This window comes from Hyla sarda, unplaced genomic scaffold, assembly GCF_029499605.1.
Source record: "Hyla sarda isolate aHylSar1 unplaced genomic scaffold, aHylSar1.hap1 scaffold_344, whole genome shotgun sequence".
Lineage (NCBI taxonomy): Eukaryota > Metazoa > Chordata > Amphibia > Anura > Hylidae > Hyla > Hyla sarda.
In genome coordinates this window covers 151,581-171,318 of record NW_026610197.1, presented here as the reverse complement: position 1 = coordinate 171,318, position 19,738 = coordinate 151,581, and the positions used below count along the sequence as shown (strand labels likewise).

The 19,738-nt window shown below is 43.2% G+C and overlaps 1 protein-coding gene across 1 annotated transcript in view; it reads left to right on the top strand.

Annotated features, from left to right (window-relative positions):
• The first annotated feature begins 628 nt into the window (after positions 1-628).
• The window catches only part of CD68 (CD68 molecule), a 61,799-nt gene continuing 42,689 nt past the window's right edge, over positions 629-19,738 (top strand). The window contains exon 1 of the mRNA XM_056553648.1: positions 629-1,062. The gene's annotated coding sequence lies outside the window, so the exon portion shown is untranslated. The remainder of the gene's footprint in view (positions 1,063-19,738) is intronic.

Below are 19,738 nucleotides of genomic sequence, written 5' to 3'. Positions count from 1 at the left end.
TCGTAGGTCAGGGGGTCACTGTATATATATATGGTATGTTGGGGCCATCGTAGGTCGGGGGTCACTGTATAGAGGACAAAGGCCTGGACCCCCAAAAAACACGGAGGAGCCCCAATAATACCAAGGACCCCCAATATTACACAGAACACCCCCAAAATAACTCCAGAATAATCATGTGAGAGTATAGAGGACAAAAGGCCTGCACCCCAAAAAACATGGAGGAGCCCCAATAATACAGAGAACACCCCAAAAATAAGAACTCATGAATAATCATGTGAGAGAATAGAGGACAAAGGCCTGGACCCCCAAAAACAGGAGAGGCCCCAATAATACTGGTGACCCCCAATATTACAGAGAACACCCCAAAAATAACTCCGGAATAATCATGTGAGTGTATAGAGGACAAAGGCCTGGACCCCAAAAACAGGAGTGGCCCCAATAATACCGGGAACCCCCCAATATTATACAGAACACCCCAAAAATAACTCTGGAATAATCATGTGAGAGTATAGAGGACAAAGTATCCGTGAGCGCTGTTAATGCTAAATGGTGAGGAATACAAGAATAGAGAGATTCGATGTCGCATGTTAGCCATGAGGACTGTTCACACCACTGAAAAGAATCAAGGATTTTTAAAAGGTTTTTAGTGTCCTTTATATAACTTGCGCATTTGTTCACCAGTCGCCACTTTGTTTTTGTTGCAAGCACCTCTTTATCATGCTTGTTTTTATTGCACTCAGGACAATAAAGTTGGTTGTTTAGATTAGTTGGTCCTTGTTTCCCCTCCCCTTGTGGGAGGGGAACATTAGGCCTCCTCAGTATAAAAGAGTGTGTTGGAGAGAGACAAAATGTATGCCATGACTAAGGGCCAAATGGCCTGAAACGCGTCGGCGTCCAGAGGTGCTCCAAGCTTGCACATATGCACTTTTGTCCTAGTGCTAATTTTTTCCTCTGCTTGTCTATGGACTTTTAACATGGATTTCAATAAAGGAATGGCTTTACATAGTGCTGGCTCCACCTTCTCCTCTGAACTGTGAGGCTGGCCGCGCAAGTGTGGAACAGGTGAGCTGAATCCCCCTTTATCTTCCCTTTAACATTGATGATTATATACTAAAAATGTTATTTGACACCAACTATGGGGAAAGATAATAGGGATGCTGCTGTAACTAGAGGGAAAGATAACAGGGATGCTGCTGTAACTATAGGGAAAGATCATAGGGATGCTGCTGTAACTATAAGGAAAGATAACAGGGATGCTGCTGTAACTATAGGGAAAGATAATAGGGATGCTGCTGTAACTATAGGGAAAGATAACAGGGATGCTGCTGTAACTATAGGGAAAGATAACAGGGATGCTGCTGTAACTATAAGGAAAGATAACAGGGATGCTGCTGTAACTATAAGGAAAGATAATAGGGATGCTGCTGTAACTATAAGGAAAGATAATAGGGATGCTGCTGTAACTACAGGGAAAGATAATAGGGATGCTGCTGTAACTATAGGGAAAGATAATAGGGATGCTGCTGTAACTACAGGGAAAGATAATAGGGATGCTGCTGTAACTATAGGGAAAGATAATAGGGATGCTGCTGTAACTATAAGGAAAGATCATAGGGATGCTGCTGTAACTATAGGGAAAGATAATAGGGATGCTGCTGTAACTATAAGGAAAGATAATAGGGATGCTGCTGTAACTATAGGGAAAGATAATAGGGATGCTGCTGTAACTATAGGGAAAGATCATAGGGATGCTGCTGTAACTATAAGGAAAGATAATAGGGATGCTGCTGTAACTATAGGGAAAGATCATAGGGATGCTGCTGTAACTATAGGGAAAGATAACAGGGATGCTGCTGTAACTATAAGGAAAGATAACAGGGATGCTGCTGTAACTATAAGGAAAGATCATAGGGATGCTGCTGTAACTATAGGGAAAGATCATAGGGATGCTGCTGTAACTATAGGGAAAGATAATAGGGATGCTGCTGTAACTATAAGGAAAGATAATAGGGATGCTGCTGTAACTATAGGGAAAGATCATAGGGATGCTGTAACTATAAGGAAAGATAATAGGGATGCTGCTGTAACTATAAGGAAAGATAATAGGGATGCTGCTGTAACTATAAGGAAAGATAATAGGGATGCTGCTGTAACTATAGGGAAAGATCATAGGGATGCTGCTGTAACTATAGGGAAAGATAATAGGGATGCTGCTGTAACTATAAGGAAAGATCATAGGGATGCTGCTGTAACTATAGGGAAAGATAATAGGGATGCTGCTGTAACTATAAGGAAAGATAATAGGGATGCTGCTGTAACTATAAGGAAAGATAATAGGGATGCTGCTGTAACTATAGGGAAAGATCATAGGGATGCTGCTGTAACTATAGGGAAAGATAATAGGGATGCTGCTGTAACTATAAGGAAAGATAATAGGGATGCTGCTGTAACTATAGGGAAAGATCATAGGGATGCTGCTGTAACTATAAGGAAAGATAATAGGGATGCTGCTGTAACTATAAGGAAAGATAATAGGGATGCTGCTGTAACTATAAGGAAAGATAATAGGGATGCTGCTGTAACTATAGGGAAAGATAACAGGGATGCTGCTGTAACTATAAGGAAAGATAATAGGGATGCTGCTGTAACTATAGGGAAAGATCATAGGGATGCTGCTGTAACTATAGGGAAAGAAAATAGGGATGCTGCTGTAACTATAGGGAAAGATAATAGGGATGCTGCTGTAACTATAGGGGAAGATAATAGGGATGCTGCTGTAACTATAAGGAAAGATAATAGGGATGCTGCTGTAACTATAGGGAAAGATAATAGGGATGCTGCTGTAACTATAAGGAAAGATAACAGGGATGCTGCTGTAACTATAAGGAAAGATAATAGAGATGCTGCTGTAACTATAGGGAAAGATAACAGGGATGCTGCTGTAACTATAAGGAAAGATAACAGGGATGCTGCTGTAACTATAAGGAAAGATAATAGGGATGCTGCTGTAACTATAAGGAAAGATAATAGGGATGCTGCTGTAACTATAAGGAAAGATAATAGGGATGCTGCTGTAACTATAGGAAAAGATAATAGGGATGCTGCTGTAACTATAGGGAAAGATAATAGGGATGCTGCTGTAACTATAAGGAAAGATAATAGAGATGCTGCTGTAACTATAGGGAAATATAACAGGGATGCTGCTGTAACTATAAGGAAAGATAACAGGGATGCTGCTGTAACTATAAGGAAAGATAATAGGGATGCTGCTGTAACTATAAGGAAAGATAATAGGGATGCTGCTGTAACTATAAGGAAAGATAATAGGGATGCTGCTGTAACTATAGGAAAAGATAATAGGGATGCTGCTGTAACTATAGGGAAAGATAATAGGGATGCTGCTGTAACTATAGGGAAAGATAATAGGGATGCTGCTGTAACTATAAGGAAAGATAATAGGGATGCTGCTGTAGCTATAAGGAAAGATAATAGGGATGCTGCTGTAACTATAAGGAAAGATAATAGGGATGCTGCTGTAACTATAGGGAAAGATAATAGGGATGCTGCTGTAATTATAAGGAAAGATAATAGGGATGCTGCTGTAACTATAGGGAAAGATAATAGGGATGCTGCTGTAACTATAAGGAAAGATAATAGGGATGCTGCTGTAACTATAGGGAAAGATCATAGGGATGCTGCTGTAACTATAGGGAAAGAAAATAGGGATGCTGCTGTAACTATAGGGAAAGATAATAGGGATGCTGCTGTAACTATAGGGGAAGATAATAGGGATGCTGCTGTAACTATAAGGAAAGATAATAGGGATGCTGCTGTAACTATAGGGAAAGATAATAGGGATGCTGCTGTAACTATAAGGAAAGATAACAGGGATGCTGCTGTAACTATAAGGAAAGATAATAGAGATGCTGCTGTAACTATAGGAAAGATAACAGGGATGCTGCTGTAACTATAAGGAAAGATAACAGGGATGCTGCTGTAACTATAAGGAAAGATAATAGGGATGCTGCTGTAACTATAAGGAAAGATAATAGGGATGCTGCTGTAACTATAAGGAAAGATAATAGGGATGCTGCTGTAACTATAGGGAAAGATAATAGGGATGCTGCTGTAACTATAGGAAAAGATAATAGGGATGCTGCTGTAACTATAGGGAAAGATAATAGGGATGCTGCTGTAACTATAAGGAAAGATAACAGGGATGCTGCTGTAACTATAGGGAAAGATAATAGGGATGCTGCTGTAACTATAGGGAAAGATAATAGGGATGCTGCTGTAACTATAGGGAAAGATAATAGGGATGCTGCTGTAACTATAAGGAAAGATAATAGAGATGCTGCTGTAACTATAGGGAAATATAACAGGGATGCTGCTGTAACTATAAGGAAAGATAACAGGGATGCTGCTGTAACTATAAGGAAAGATAATAGGGATGCTGCTGTAACTATAAGGAAAGATAATAGGGATGCTGCTGTAACTATAAGGAAAGATAATAGGGATGCTGCTGTAACTATAGGAAAAGATAATAGGGATGCTGCTGTAACTATAGGGAAAGATAATAGGGATGCTGCTGTAACTATAGGGAAAGATAATAGGGATGCTGCTGTAACTATAAGGAAAGATAATAGGGATGCTGCTGTAGCTATAAGGAAAGATAATAGGGATGCTGCTGTAACTATAAGGAAAGATAATAGGGATGCTGCTGTAACTATAGGGAAAGATAATAGGGATGCTGCTGTAATTATAAGGAAAGATAATAGGGATGCTGCTGTAACTATAGGGAAAGATAATAGGGATGCTGCTGTAACTATAAGGAAAGATAATAGGGATGCTGCTGTAATTATAAGGAAAGAAAATAGGGATGCTGCTGCAACTATAGGGAAAGATAATAGGGATGCTGCTGTAACTATAGGGAAAGATAATAGGGATGCTGCTGTAACTATAGGGAAAGATCATAGGGATGCTGCTGTAACTATAAGGAAAGATAATAGGGATGCTGCTGTAACTATAGGGGAAGATAATAGGGATGCTGCTGTAACTATAAGGAAAGATAATAGGGATGCTGCTGTAACTATAGGGAAAGATAATAGGGATGCTGCTGTAACTATAGGGAGAGATAATAGGGATGCTGCTGTAACTATAGGGAAAGATCATAGGGATGCTGCTGTAACTATAAGGAAAGATAATAGGGATGCTGCTGTAACTATAGGGAAAGATAATAGGGATGCTGCTGTAACTATAGGGGAAGATAATAGGGATGCTGCTGTAACTATAGGGAAAGATAATAGGGATGCTGCTGTAACTATAAGGAAAGATAATAGGGATGCTGCTGTAACTACAGGGAAAGATAATAGGGATGCTGCTGTAACTATAGGGAAAGATAATAGGGATGCTGCTGTAACTATAGGGAAAGATAATAGGGATGCTGCTGTAACTATAAGGAAAGATAATAGGGATGCTGCTGTAACTATAGGGAAAGATAATAGGGATGCTGCTGTAACTATAAGGAAAGATAATAGGGATGCTGCTGTAACTATAAGGAAAGATAATATGGATGCTGCTGTAACTATAAGGAAAGATAATAGGGATGCTGCTGTAACTATAAGGAAAGATAATAGGGATGCTGCTGTAACTATAGGGAAAGATAATAGGGATGCTGCTGTAACTACAGGGAAAGATAATAGGGATGCTGCTGTAACTATAGGGAAAGATAATAGGGATGCTGCTGTAACTATAAGGAAAGATAATAGGGATGCTGCTGTAACTATAGGGAAAGATAATAGGGATGCTGCTGTAACTATAGGGAGAGATAATAGGGATGCTGCTGTAACTATAGGGAAAGATCATAGGGATGCTGCTGTAACTATAAGGAAAGATAATAGGGATGCTGCTGTAACTATAGGGAAAGATAATAGGGATGCTGCTGTAACTATAGGGGAAGATAATAGGGATGCTGCTGTAACTATAGGGAAAGATAATAGGGATGCTGCTGTAACTATAAGGAAAGATAATAGGGATGCTGCTGTAACTACAGGGAAAGATAATAGGGATGCTGCTGTAACTATAGGGAAAGATAATAGGGATGCTGCTGCAACTATAGGGAAAGATAATAGGGATGCTGCTGTAACTATAAGGAAAGATAATAGGGATGCTGCTGTAACTATAGGGAAAGATAATAGGGATGCTGCTGTAACTATAAGGAAAGATAATAGGGATGCTGCTGTAACTATAAGGAAAGATAATAGGGATGCTGCTGTAACTATAGGGAAAGATAATAGGGATGCTGCTGTAACTACAGGGAAAGATAATAGGGATGCTGCTGTAACTATAGGGAAAGATAATAGGGATGCTGCTGTAACTATAAGGAAAGATAATAGGGATGCTGCTGTAACTATAGGGAAAGATAATAGGGATGCTGCTGTAACTATAAGGAAAGATAATAGGGATGCTGCTGTAACTATAAGGAAAGATAATAGGGATGCTGCTGTAACTATAAGGAAAGATAATATGGATGCTGCTGTAACTATAAGGAAAGATAATAGGGATGCTGCTGTAACTATAAGGAAAGATAATAGGGATGCTGCTGTAACTATAGGGAAAGATAATAGGGATGCTGCTGTAACTACAGGGAAAGATAATAGGGATGCTGCTGTAACTATAAGGAAAGATAATAGGGATGCTGCTGTAACTATAGGGAAAGATAATAGGGATGCTGCTGTAACTATAAGGAAAGATAATAGGGATGCTGCTATAACTATAGGGAAAGATAATAGGGATGCTGCTGTAACTATAAGGAAAGATAATAGGGATGCTGCTGTAACTATAGGGAAAGATAATAGGGATGCTGCTGTAACTATAAGGAAAGATAATAGGGATGCTGCTGTAACTATAGGGAAAGATAATAGGGATGCTGCTGTAACTATAGGGAAAGATAATAGGGATGCTGCTGTAACTATAAGGAAAGATAATAGGGGTGCTGCTGTAACTATAGGGAAAGATAATAGGGATGCTGCTGTAACTATAAGGAAAGATAATAGGGATGCTGCTGTAACTATAAGGAAAGATAATATGGATGCTGCTGTAACTATAAGGAAAGATAATAGGGATGCTGCTGTAACTATAGGGAAAGATAATAGGGATGCTGCTGTAACTATAAGGAAAGATAATAGGGATGCTGCTGTAACTATAGGGAAAGATAATAGGGATGCTGCTGTAACTATAGGGAAAGATAATAGGGATGCTGCTGTAACTATAGGGAAAGATAATAGGGATGCTGCTGTAACTATAGGGAAAGATAATAGGGATGCTGCTGTAACTATAAGGAAAGATAATAGGGATGCTGCTATAACTATAGGGAAAGATAATAGGGATGCTGCTGTAACTATAAGGAAAGATAATAGGGATGCTGCTGTAACTATAGGGAAAGATAATAGGGATGCTGCTGTAACTATAAGGAAAGATAATAGGGATGCTGCTGTAACTATAGGGAAAAATAATAGGGATGCTGCTGTAACTATAAGGAAAGATAATAGGGATGCTGCTATAACTATAGGGAAAGATAATAGGGATGCTGCTGTAACTATAAGGAAAGATAATAGGGATGCTGCTGTAACTATAAGGAAAGATAATATGGATGCTGCTGTAACTATAAGGAAAGATAATAGGGATGCTGCTGTAACTATAAGGAAAGATAATAGGGATGCTGCTGTAACTATAGGGAAAGATAATAGGGATGCTGCTGTAACTACAGGGAAAGATAATAGGGATGCTGCTGTAACTATAGGGAAAGATAATAGGGATGCTGCTGTAACTATAGGGAAAGATAATAGGGATGCTGCTGTAACTATAAGGAAAGATAATAGGGATGCTGCTATAACTATAGGGAAAGATAATAGGGATGCTGCTGTAACTATAAGGAAAGATAATAGGGATGCTGCTGTAACTATAGGGAAAGATAATAGGGATGCTGCTGTAACTATAAGGAAAGATAATAGGGATGCTGCTGTAACTATAAGGAAAGATAATAGGGATGCTGCTGTAACTATAGGGAGAGATAATAGGGATGCTGCTGTAACTATAGGGAAAGATAATAGGGATGCTGCTGTAACTATAAGGAAAAATAATAGGGATGCTGCTGTAACTATAGGGAAAGATAATAGGGATGCTGCTGTAACTATAGGGAAAGATAATAGGGATGCTGCTGTAACTATAGGGGAAGATAATAGGGATGCTGCTGTAACTATAGGGGAAGATAATAGGGATGCTGCTGTAACTATAGGGAAAGATAATAGGGATGCTGCTGTAACTATAAGGAAAGATAATAGGGATGCTGCTGTAACTACAGGGAAAGTCTTGAATCTGCCCGTGTGTTGCTGACCTGGACTGTCTGACATTTCTTTATCAAGTGTAGGGACCATCACCTTGTTAGGGGCTGCCTTTTAGGGCAGGTCATCCATGTAGGCAGGGACAATGCTCCCTATCCCTGACATGACACGATCACAGGCCAATGCATATTTTTTTCTGGTGCTGCTAGTGCTGTAATGGTCGCCATGTCTGCATTCGTAGACCAGATGCCTGGGATTACACAACTGGTCCAAGGTTTGGTTGAATAAGTCGGTCACGAGGCGGCACAAAGGCCTTTGTTACGTTCAGAGAAGGTTGAACTTTTATACTTTCATTTCAGACCCCACTAATGTCCAGAGGGTTAGATTTCTTATGCTTCATAATTAGAGGATCCTAAATTTAGAGTGTTTTCTCTTCCTACTCATTTGACCTTTACTCAGTGGACGGTCTTTTTGACGCTCTTGGTCTTCTTCATGATGAACCTGATAGGGCCATGTATTCAGAGCTAGTTTAATAATGGAGGAACACTGTGCTGTCTTTAGGAAGTGGTCTGTGGCTCCAAGGTGGAACGTTCCGGCATTGAGGTGTCAGGTCTGACTAGGCCCGTCCGATACCCATACAGGCTTACTGTAAGTTATTCTTCCCCTGACTGAATTGTCCACCAGCTATTGGTGTATAGAAGCCTCCACACCCAGACTATGATTGAGCAGTTGACCTGGTAATTGTTGTTAAGTGTCCTAGGGGTGGGATCTCCAATTATCATGGACCCGAGACACAGGAGAAGGATGAAGGAGAACATTTAGGTGAGTATATCCAGAAGGGGCATATTCGGTCTTCTGCATCCACAATGGGGTCTGGATGTTTTGGGAGGGACTCCGACACTGTTGATTTAAAAAAAAAAAAATATATATTTATTTATAAAATTTTTAAATCAACTGAACAACATACAAATAAACAGGCCCCCCGAACTGGGGGATCAGTAGAAACATCCAGCAACAACCATGGCACCCAAACCTTATCAAACTTTTTTGGGCATTTCTGACTGACATATAGAGGGGCATTTACTAATCTTTTACTATGTAGTCTGGTTTTTACCCAGTTTTTTTCTACTTCATTTTTGACTATGTGCGACAAATTTACTAAATTGTTGCCCGGCATTAATAAATTTGGCGCACATAGGCAAAAGTGGGAAATTTACTTCATGTAGTAGAAAAAATAGTCTGTTCCTTTTTCCTGCTGTCTGAATAGGTTTGGCTGCTGGTTTCCTTCTGGATCTTTTGTTTTTGAGTTTTTTTTTAGCTTTTTCACCACATCTAAATAATTCAATAACTACAGTGGTCCCTCAAGTTACAATATTAATTGGTTCCAGGAAAACCATTGTAAGTTGAAACCATTGTATGTTGAGACCATAACTCTATGGAAACGTGGTAATTGGTTCTAAAGGCACCAAAATGTCATCCAAAATAGGAAAAAGTGACAAAGAAAAATAAGTAGATAACTGATATAGATAAAGCAAATCCCTACATATAAAAGTAATAAAGATCTGCTGGGAGCTGTAAATTACTGTCTATGTCAGTGTTTCCCAAGCAGGGAGCCTCCAGCTGTTGCAAAACTATAACTCCCAGCATGCCTGGACAGCCAAAGGCTGTCCGGGCATGCTGGGAGTTGTAGTTTTGCAAAAGATGGGGCCACCCTGCTTGGGAAACACTGGTCTATGTAGAGGACAGGAGCTTCTTCAGGGGTCCTGTACAGTACAGGCAATGTCCCAAAAAAGTAATGGAGTCGCCCTCACCTGGTGTCCAAAAGAGCAGCTAACCCTGATACAGGTAAAGTGTACAGAACATGTAATACCAGACACCAGTCAGTGCATACACTTCAGTAATACAGGGGTTTTACCAGTGAATGCCCATTTTGATTGGTTGGTTCTTCCAGCCATTGACACGTTTTACAGATCTGGACTGTCTGTAGCATTGTATGTTGAGTCTGGTTTCAACTTACGATGGTCCAGAAAAGACCATTGTATGTTGAAACTATTGTATGTTGAGGCCATTGTAAGTTGAGGGATCACTGTAAATTGTAGTCATGGCTCAGAAGTGGTAAACGGCGTTTAGTGTGTGTGTGTGTGTTTATTACATTTTTTTAACACAGTTTTTTTCTCCCTAAATGTACTTACACTTTTTTTTTTTTGGTTACTTCTTCTACAGATCTGTGTATCCTGTGGACTCCTTCGGATTCGGTGGACTACTTCGATGACCAGCGTTTTTCTTTGCTTGATGTTAATAAAATGGTTAACGAGGGCTTGTGTGGGAGTGTTTTTTGTAATACATTTTTTTTTAAACCTGTTGTGTTTTATTTTTATTTTACTTTACTAGACAGGCTTAGTAGTGGAAGCTGTCTTATAGACTGAGTCCATTACTAAGCCGGGCTTAGCGTTAGCCACAAAAACAGCTAGCGCTAACCCCCAATTATTACCCCGGTACCCAACACCACAGGGGTGCCGGGAAGAGCCGGTACCGACAGGCCCGGAGCGTCAAAAATGGCGCTCCTGGGCCTAGGCGGTAACAGGCTGGCGTTATTTAGGTTGGGGAGGGCCAGTAATAATGGTCCTCACCCACCCTGGTAACGTCAGGCTGTTACTGTTTGGTTGGTATTTGGTTGAGAATAAAAATAGGGGGACCCTATGCGTTTTTTAAATATATTTAATTATTTATTTTAAAAAAAAAAACGCATAGGGTCCCCCCTATTTTCATTCTCAGCCAAATACCAACCAAACAGTAACAGCCTGACGTTCCCAGGGTGGGCGAGGACCATTGTTACTGGCCCTCCCCAGCCTAAATAACGCCAGCCTGTTACCGCTTAGGCCCAGGAGCGCCATTTTTGACGCTCCAGGCCTGTTGGTACCGGCTCTTCCCGGCACCCCTGTGGCGTTGGGTACCGGGGTAATAATAGGGGGTTAGCGCTAGCTGTTTTTGTGGCTAGCGCTAAGCCCAGGTTAGTAATGGACTCTGTCTATAAGACAGCTTCCACTACTAAGCCTGTCTAGTAAAGTAAGAAAAAAACACAACAGGTTTTAAAAAATTTTTATTACAAAAAACACTCCCCCACAAGCCCTCGTTAACCATTTTATTAAAATCAAACAAAGAAAAACGCTGGTCATCGAAGTAGTCCACCGAATCCGAAGGAGTCCACAGGATACACGGATCTGAAATGAGAAGAAAACAAAAAGAATGGGTTAGTACATTTATTATCACCTGCTCACACATCTCCCGCCCCGCACGACTACAACTGCCAGCATGCCCTTACAGTAAGGACATGCTGGGAGTTGTAGTTGTGTGGTGCAGGAGATGTGTGGGCAAGTGACAAGCTTGTCCCCTGCCCCCAGCTGCAGGACTACAACTCCCAGAATGCCCTTACAGTAAGGTGGGGCGGAGGCCGGGCACAGTGTTTCCCAACCTGGGACTTGTAGTTTTGCAACATCTGGAGGCACCCTGGTTGGGAAACACTGTTTTAGGCCAGTGTTTCCCAACCAGGGTGCCTCCAGATGTTGCAAAACTACAAGCCCCAGCATGCCTGGACAGTCAAAGGCTGTCTAGGCATGCTGGGAGTTGTAGTTTTGCAACAACTGGAGGCACCCTGGTTGGGAAGCTTGCGCAACTTACCGGCTTCCGTAGGATCCAGCGCTGCACGACACTGCCGTGCGACAGTGCCGCGCGACGATCTCCGACAGCGATCGTCGCTGGAGCCTCGGAACGGTAAGTGAACTTCTTCGCCGGTCCCCTTCAGCTGTTTAGTTTTGCAACAGCTGGAGGACTACAGTTTACAGACCACACACCAGTGGTCTGCAAACTGTGGCCCTCCAGCTGTTGCAAAACTACAACACCCAGCATGCCCTGACAGCCAAAGCCTATGGCTCTCAGGGCAGGAGCCCGGGCTGACATTACAGTGCAGCCGCCCGGGCTCCTCATACGGCCTCCCCGCTGCCCCCCCCTTGTCTCCCGCCCGGGCTCCTCATACGGCCTCCCCGCTACCCCCCCCCCCCTTGTCTCCCGCCCGCGCCGCTCAGCTCCCGCTGCTACAAGACTACAACTCCCAGCGTGTCCTCACTGTAAGGCCATGCTGGGACTTGTAGTCTTGCAACATCAGACAGATGGGAGTTGTGTGGCGCTGGCAGGTGAGGGGGGGGGATGTAAATCACTGTAGTGTCCCGGTAGCGCAGTGAGGGTAGCGGGGAGAAAGTATGTCGGAGCCCGGGCGGCAGTAGCTTTTCCTGCTCCATGTTGGAGCTGGAGTAAATTTAGTCAATTTTTATGGCCGTTGCGACTGTTTATTGCGCAACTGCGACTGTCTCAGTTAATAAATTCCTGACCACTGCAAGTCAAAACTGAAAACTTGCGTAAATTAAGCGGGAACATTTTTTTTGACTTTCTAGCTCTTGCTAGGGAAAGTCGCACAATTTATAGGGTAGGCGCAATTGCGACAATTTTGCGCCAAAAATAGTCAGAAAAAAATGACTAAACCCCTTAGTAAATGCCCCTCATAAAGCGTGCTACAAAGGAACGTATTTATTAACTAAAGCTATCCACCCGGACAGCGGGGGAGAGGACACGTCCTTCCAAGCCATCACAAGAACAAGCGAATCAATGTGCGTCTATAAGGGACTGTCTCCAATCCATGAATTACTCCCAGCAAACACTTCAGGCGTCAAAACAAAAGGGAATTCCAAGTGATCCGACAAAAATGTCATCACCTCTCTCCAGAAGGGCACCACACAAGAGCAAGTCCATACCGCGTGTAGAAAAGAGCCCCTCTCCCTCCCACATCTAAGGCAGACCTCCGACTCCGAGAACCCCATCCGATGTAGTCTAACAGGAGTATACAGTATATACTCGAATATAAGCCCAAAAAAACAGGAAAAGTTATTGACTCGACTATAAGCCTAGGGTGGGAAATACATCCTCACCCCATGTCATCATCCAGACCCCGTCATCATCCAGACCCCCGTCATCATCACCCCCCCTTCATCATCACCCCTGTCATCATCACCCGTCATCATCACCCCTGTCATCATCACCCCTGTCATCATCACCATGTCATCATCCAGAATCCCGTCATCATCACCCCCACTTCATCAACCCCCCCCTTCATCATCACCATGTCATCATCCAGAACCCCGTCATCATCACCCCCACTTCATCAACCCCCCCTTCATCATCACCATGTCATCATCACCCGTCATCATCACCCCTGTCATCATCACCCCTGTCATCATCACCCGTCATCATCACCCCTGTCATCATCACCATGTCATCATCCAGAACCCCGTCATCATCACCCCCACTTCATCAACCCCCCCCTTCATCATCACCATGTCATCATCACCCCCCCTTCATCATCACCCCCACTTCATCAACCCCCCCCTTCATCATCACCATGTCATCATCACCCCCACTTCATCAACCCCCCCCTTCATCATCACCATGTCATCATCACCCCCCCTTCATCATCACCATGTCATCATCACCCCCCCTTCATCATCACCACCTGTCATCATCACCCCCCCTTCATCATCACCACCTGTCATCATCACCCCCCCTTCATCATCACCACCTGTCATCATCACCCCCCCTTCATCATCACCCCCCCTTCATCATCACCACCTGTCATCATCACCCCCCCTTCATCATCACCCCCCCTTCATCATCACCACCTGTCATCATCACCCCCCCTTCATCATCACCACCTGTCATCATCCCACCCCCCCCTTCATCATCACTGCCTGTCAATCCAATGGTCTTCAACCTGCGGACCGTCCTCCAGATGTTGCAAAACTACAACTCCCAGCATGCCCGGACAGCCATCGGCTGTCCGGGCATGCTGGGAGTTGTAGTTTTGAAACATCTGGAGGTCCGCAGGTTGAAGACCACTGCGGCCTTCGTCATCATCCAGACCCCCCCTTTAGTTTTCTACTCACCTCCCCTCGGTGGGAAGGAAGGGTGAGCTGGTCCGAGCCATCTATGCTGCAGGGACCGTCCGGTGGGGAGGGTTAGTCGTTCCGGGCCGTCCATCTTCACCGGGGGGGGGGGCCTCTTCTCCGCTCCGGGCCTGTCCCCGGACTAGTGACGTTGCCTTGACGACGACGCACAGGGACGTTCATGCGCGGGGAACGTTGTCGTCGTCAAGGCAACATCACTAGTCCGGGGCCGGCCCCGGAGCGGAGAAGAGGCCCCCCCCCCCCCCCGGTAAAAAAGGACAGCCCGGAACGACTATCAACTTTGGATGGTCCCTGCATAGATGGCCACCGAGAGGAGGTGAGTAGAAAACTAAAGGGGGGTCTGGATGATGATGAAGGCCCGGGCAGTGGTCTTCAACTTGCAGACCTCAGGCTGTCCGGGCATGCTGGGTGTTGTAGTTTTGCCACATCTGGAGGTCCGCAGGTTGTAGACCACTGTCCTATACTTTACATTGCACGGATCCCTCAACATACGATGGTTCCAACAAACGATGGTCCATTTGGAGCGGATTCCCATCGTATGTTGAGTCAGTGTCTCGTAGGGTCCCAGGAGCCCCTGACAAGGCCGTAAAGTCAGACACCGATATTTGGTATTGAGGACAGAAGTGAAAAGGTCTGAATACTTTCCGAATACATTGCACATGGGTCCAGGCCCTCGTGCTCTTCTATCATTGAGCTGTTACAGCCATAATATTGCCAGGTACACAAAGGGGAACTCCGACACCAGCTAAAAGATGCTGCAGAAACCAAAAGCATTGCGGACCTGATGTGTTTTGTGGGTCTTAGTCCTGCACTTCCTGTTTGAGCAGTTGCTCAGAACTACAATTCCCAGAATGCATTGTAGACAGAGAATCCCTCCCACAGAACTCCTACAAGTTCCCTGTTGCAGAACATCTCATCTCAAAACAGACATTTCACACAGTAAGCACCTTGTTACGCCGAGCGCTCCGGGTCCCTGCTCCTCCCCGGAGCGATCGCAGCGTTCATCTCCGTGCAGCGCCCCGGTCAGACCCGCTGACCGGGAGCGCTGCACTAGTGTCACCGGCGGGGATGCGATCCGCGTAGCGAGGTGCACCCGCCCGCGGCTTGCATCCCAATCTCCTCACCTGCCCCGTCCTCCGTCTGCTCAGTCCCGGCGCACGCGGCCCCGCTCCTTAGGGCGCGCGCGCCGGCTCTCTGAGATTTAAAGAGCCAGTGTGCAATTGATTGGCACCTGGCCCAATCAGTACCTGCACCTGTGTCCTCCTTATATAAACCCACTTCCCCTTCCTGTCCTTGCCGGATCTTGTTGCCTAGTGCCAGTGAAAGCGTTTTGTGTGTTCCCAAGCCTGTGTCTCCAGACCCTCTGCTGTTGCCCCTGACTACGATCCTTGCTGCCTGCCCTGACCTTCTGCTACGTCTGACCTTGCTCTTGCCTTGTCCCTTGTACCGCGCCTGTCTCAGCTGTCAGTCGGGGTTGAGTCGCTATCGGGTGGAACGACCTGGGGGTTACCTGCCGCTGCAAGTCCATCCCGCTTTGCGGCGGGTTCTGGTGAAAACCAGTAACCCCTTAGACTCCGTTCCCCTGGTACGGCCCACGTCATCACCCCACTGGCACAGAGGATCCACTACCAGTATCCTCACTGCATACCTATCCGGATCCTGACACACCTGCTATTCATTCCCTGTCTGCTCCTCTGCCTATGGCATTGTTTAGCACAACGCAGATGCTGTAACCAATAATAAATAATAATGTATACGAAATATAGATGGTGATGTAGGTGAAGGGTCTGGTTAGAAGTGATGCCATTATTCAGGGGGCTCCAGCTCAGAGACAAGATCAGCCAAGCCCCCTAAGACAGCAGAGGATGATGGGTCATCTCAGGAGAGAGGGAGGAACCAGGCAGCAGCTGGGACAACACCACACGGACAATAAGAGAACTATACAACTTCTTGTCAGAAGAAAGGGAGGAGCCGGGGAGCTGCTGAGACAACACCACACGGACAATGAGAGGTCTACACAACTTTCTGTCAGGAGAGAGGGAGGAGACAGGGAGCTGCTGAGACAACACCACACTGACATTTCTAGGACTACACAACTTCTGGTCAGGAGAGAAGGCGGAGACAGGGAGCTGCTGAGACAACACCACACTGACATTTCTAGGACTACACAACTTTCTGTCAGGAGAGAGGGAGGAGACAGGGAGCTGCTAAGACAACACCACACTGACATTTCTAGGACTACACAACTTTCTGTCAGGAGAGAGGGAGGAGACAGGGAGCTGCTGAGACAACAACACACTGACAATGAGAGGTCTACACAACTTCTGGTCATGAGAGAGGGAGGAGACAGGGAGCTGCTGAGACAACACCACACTGACAATGAGAGGTCTACACAACTTCTGGTCAGGAGAGAGGGAGGAGACAGGGAGCTGCTGAGACAACACCACACTGACATTTCTAGGACTACACAACTTTCTGTCAGGAGAGAGGGCGGAGACAGGGGGCTGCTGAGACAACACCACACTGACATTTCTAGGACTACACAACTTTCTGTCAGGAGAGAGGGAGGGGACAGGGAGCTGCTGACATTTTCCACACTGTTCTCTGTCCAGGATCTGGGGGCTATGTTTCCAGAAGATATTTCTCTGGACAGTATTTTAGCTCCAGTTGTTCTGGGGGTCCTGACATCCTCTGGTTCCAGGGTCTTCTCTGTATCCTCCCCCTGGATGAGTCCTTTGTGGGGTCTGGGGTCTCAGCAGCTGATGTGACACAAAATAGTGTAATACTGAGAACTGTACTTCCCTATAGCGGGGGAGACAGAGGTCACATGATGGGGTGATTCAGGCCTCTACATCATGAGGTCACATGACATCCATCTCATTATCATATGACAATACTTGGCAGACGGTTGGGGGTTCCCCCTGTTATAGAGTCAAGTTGTCTGCAATAAACTGATGTCATATGCCAATTGGTGTTATAGGGAACTATGGTGGGCACCATCATGGGGGAGATGTATATATTATGGGGGAGATGTATATATCATGGGGGAGATGTATATATCATGGGGGAGATGTATATATTATGGAGGAGATGTATATATTATGGAGGAGATGTATATATTATGGGGGAGATGTATATTTTATGGAGGAGATATATATATTATGGAGGAGATGTATATATTATGGGGGAGATGTATATATTATAGAGGAGATGTATATATTATGGGGGAGATGTATATATTATGGGGGAGATGTATATATTATAGGGGAGATGTATATATTATGGGGGAGATGTATATATTATGGGGGAGATGTATATATTATGGGGGAGATGTATATATTATGGAGGAGATGTATATATTATGGAGGAGATGTATATATTATGGGGGAGATGTATATATTATGGGGGAGATGTATATATTATGGGGGAGATGTATATATTATGGGGGAGATGTATATATTATGGGGGATCTGTATATATTATGGAGGATCTGTATATATTATGGAGGAGCTGTATATATTATGGAGGAGATGTATATATTATGGGGGAGATGTATATATTATGTGGGAGATGTATATATTATGGGGGAGATGTATATATTATGGGGGAGATGTATATATTATGGGGGATCTGTATATATTATGGGGGAGATGTATATATTATGGAGGAGATGTATATATTATGGGGGAGATGTATATATTATGGAGGAGATGTATATATTATGGGGGAGATGTATATATTATGGAGGAGATGTATATATTATAGAGGAGATGTATATATTATGGGGGAGATGTATATATTATGGAGGAGATGTATATATTATGGGGGAGATGTATATATTATGGAGGAGATGTATATATTATGGGGGAGATGTATATATTATGGGGGAGATGTATATATTATGGAGGAGATGTATATATTATGGAGGAGATGTATATATTATGGAGGAGATGTATATATTATGGGGGAGATGTATATATTATGGAGGAGATGTATATATTATGGGGGAGATGTATATATTATGGAGGAGATGTATATATTATGGAGGAGATGTATATATTATGGAGGAGATGTATATATTATGGGGGAGATGTATATATTATGGGGGAGATGTATATATTATGGAGGAGATGTATATATTATGGAGATGTATATATTATGGGGGAGATGTATATATTATGGGGGACATGTATATATTATGGAGGAGATGTATATATTATGGAGGAGATGTATATATTATGGGGGAGATGTATATATTATGTAGGAGATGTATATATTATGGGGGATCTGTATATATTATGGGGGAGATGTATATATTATGGGGTATCTGTATATATTATGGAGGAGATGTATATATTATGGGGGAGATGTATATATTATGTAGGAGATGTATATATTATGGGGTATCTGTATATATTATGGAGGAGATGTATATATTATGGAGGAGATGTATATATCATGGAGGAGATGTATATATTATGGAGGAGATGTATATATTATGGGGGAGATGTATATATTATGGGGGATCTGTATATATTATGGAGGATCTGTATATATTATAGAGGAGATGTATATATTATGGGGGATCTGTATATATTATGGGGGATCTGTATATATTATGGGGGATCTGTATATATTATGGAGGATTTGTATATATTATGGGGGAGATGTATATTTTATGGGGGAGATGTATATATTATGGGGGAGATGTATATATTATGGGGGATCTGTAGATGTTATGGAGGATCTGTATATATTATGGAGGAGATGTATATATTATGGAGGATCTGTATATATTATGGAGGAGATGTATATATTATGGGGGATCTGTATATATTATGGAGGATCTGTATATATTATGGGGGATCGGTATATATTATGGGGGATCTGTATATATTATGGAGGATCTGTATATATTATGGGGGAGATGTATATATTATGGGGAGATGTGTATATTATGGAGGAGATGTATATATTATAGGGGAGATGTATATATCATGGAGGAGATGTATATATTATGGAGGAGATGTATATATTATGGAGGAGATGTATATATTATGGGGGAGATGTATATATTATGGAGGATCTGTATATATTATGGGGGATCTGTATATATTATGGGGGATCGGTATATATTATGGGAGATCTGTATATATTATGGAGGAGATGTATATATTATGGAGGAGATGTATATATTATGGAGGAGATGTATATATTATGGGGGAGATGTATATATTATGGAGGAGATGTATATATTATGGGGGAGATGTATATATTATGGAGGAGATGTATATATTATGGAGGAGATGTATATATTATGGAGGAGATGTATATATTATGGAGGAGATGTATATATTATGGGGGAGATGTATATATTATGGAGGA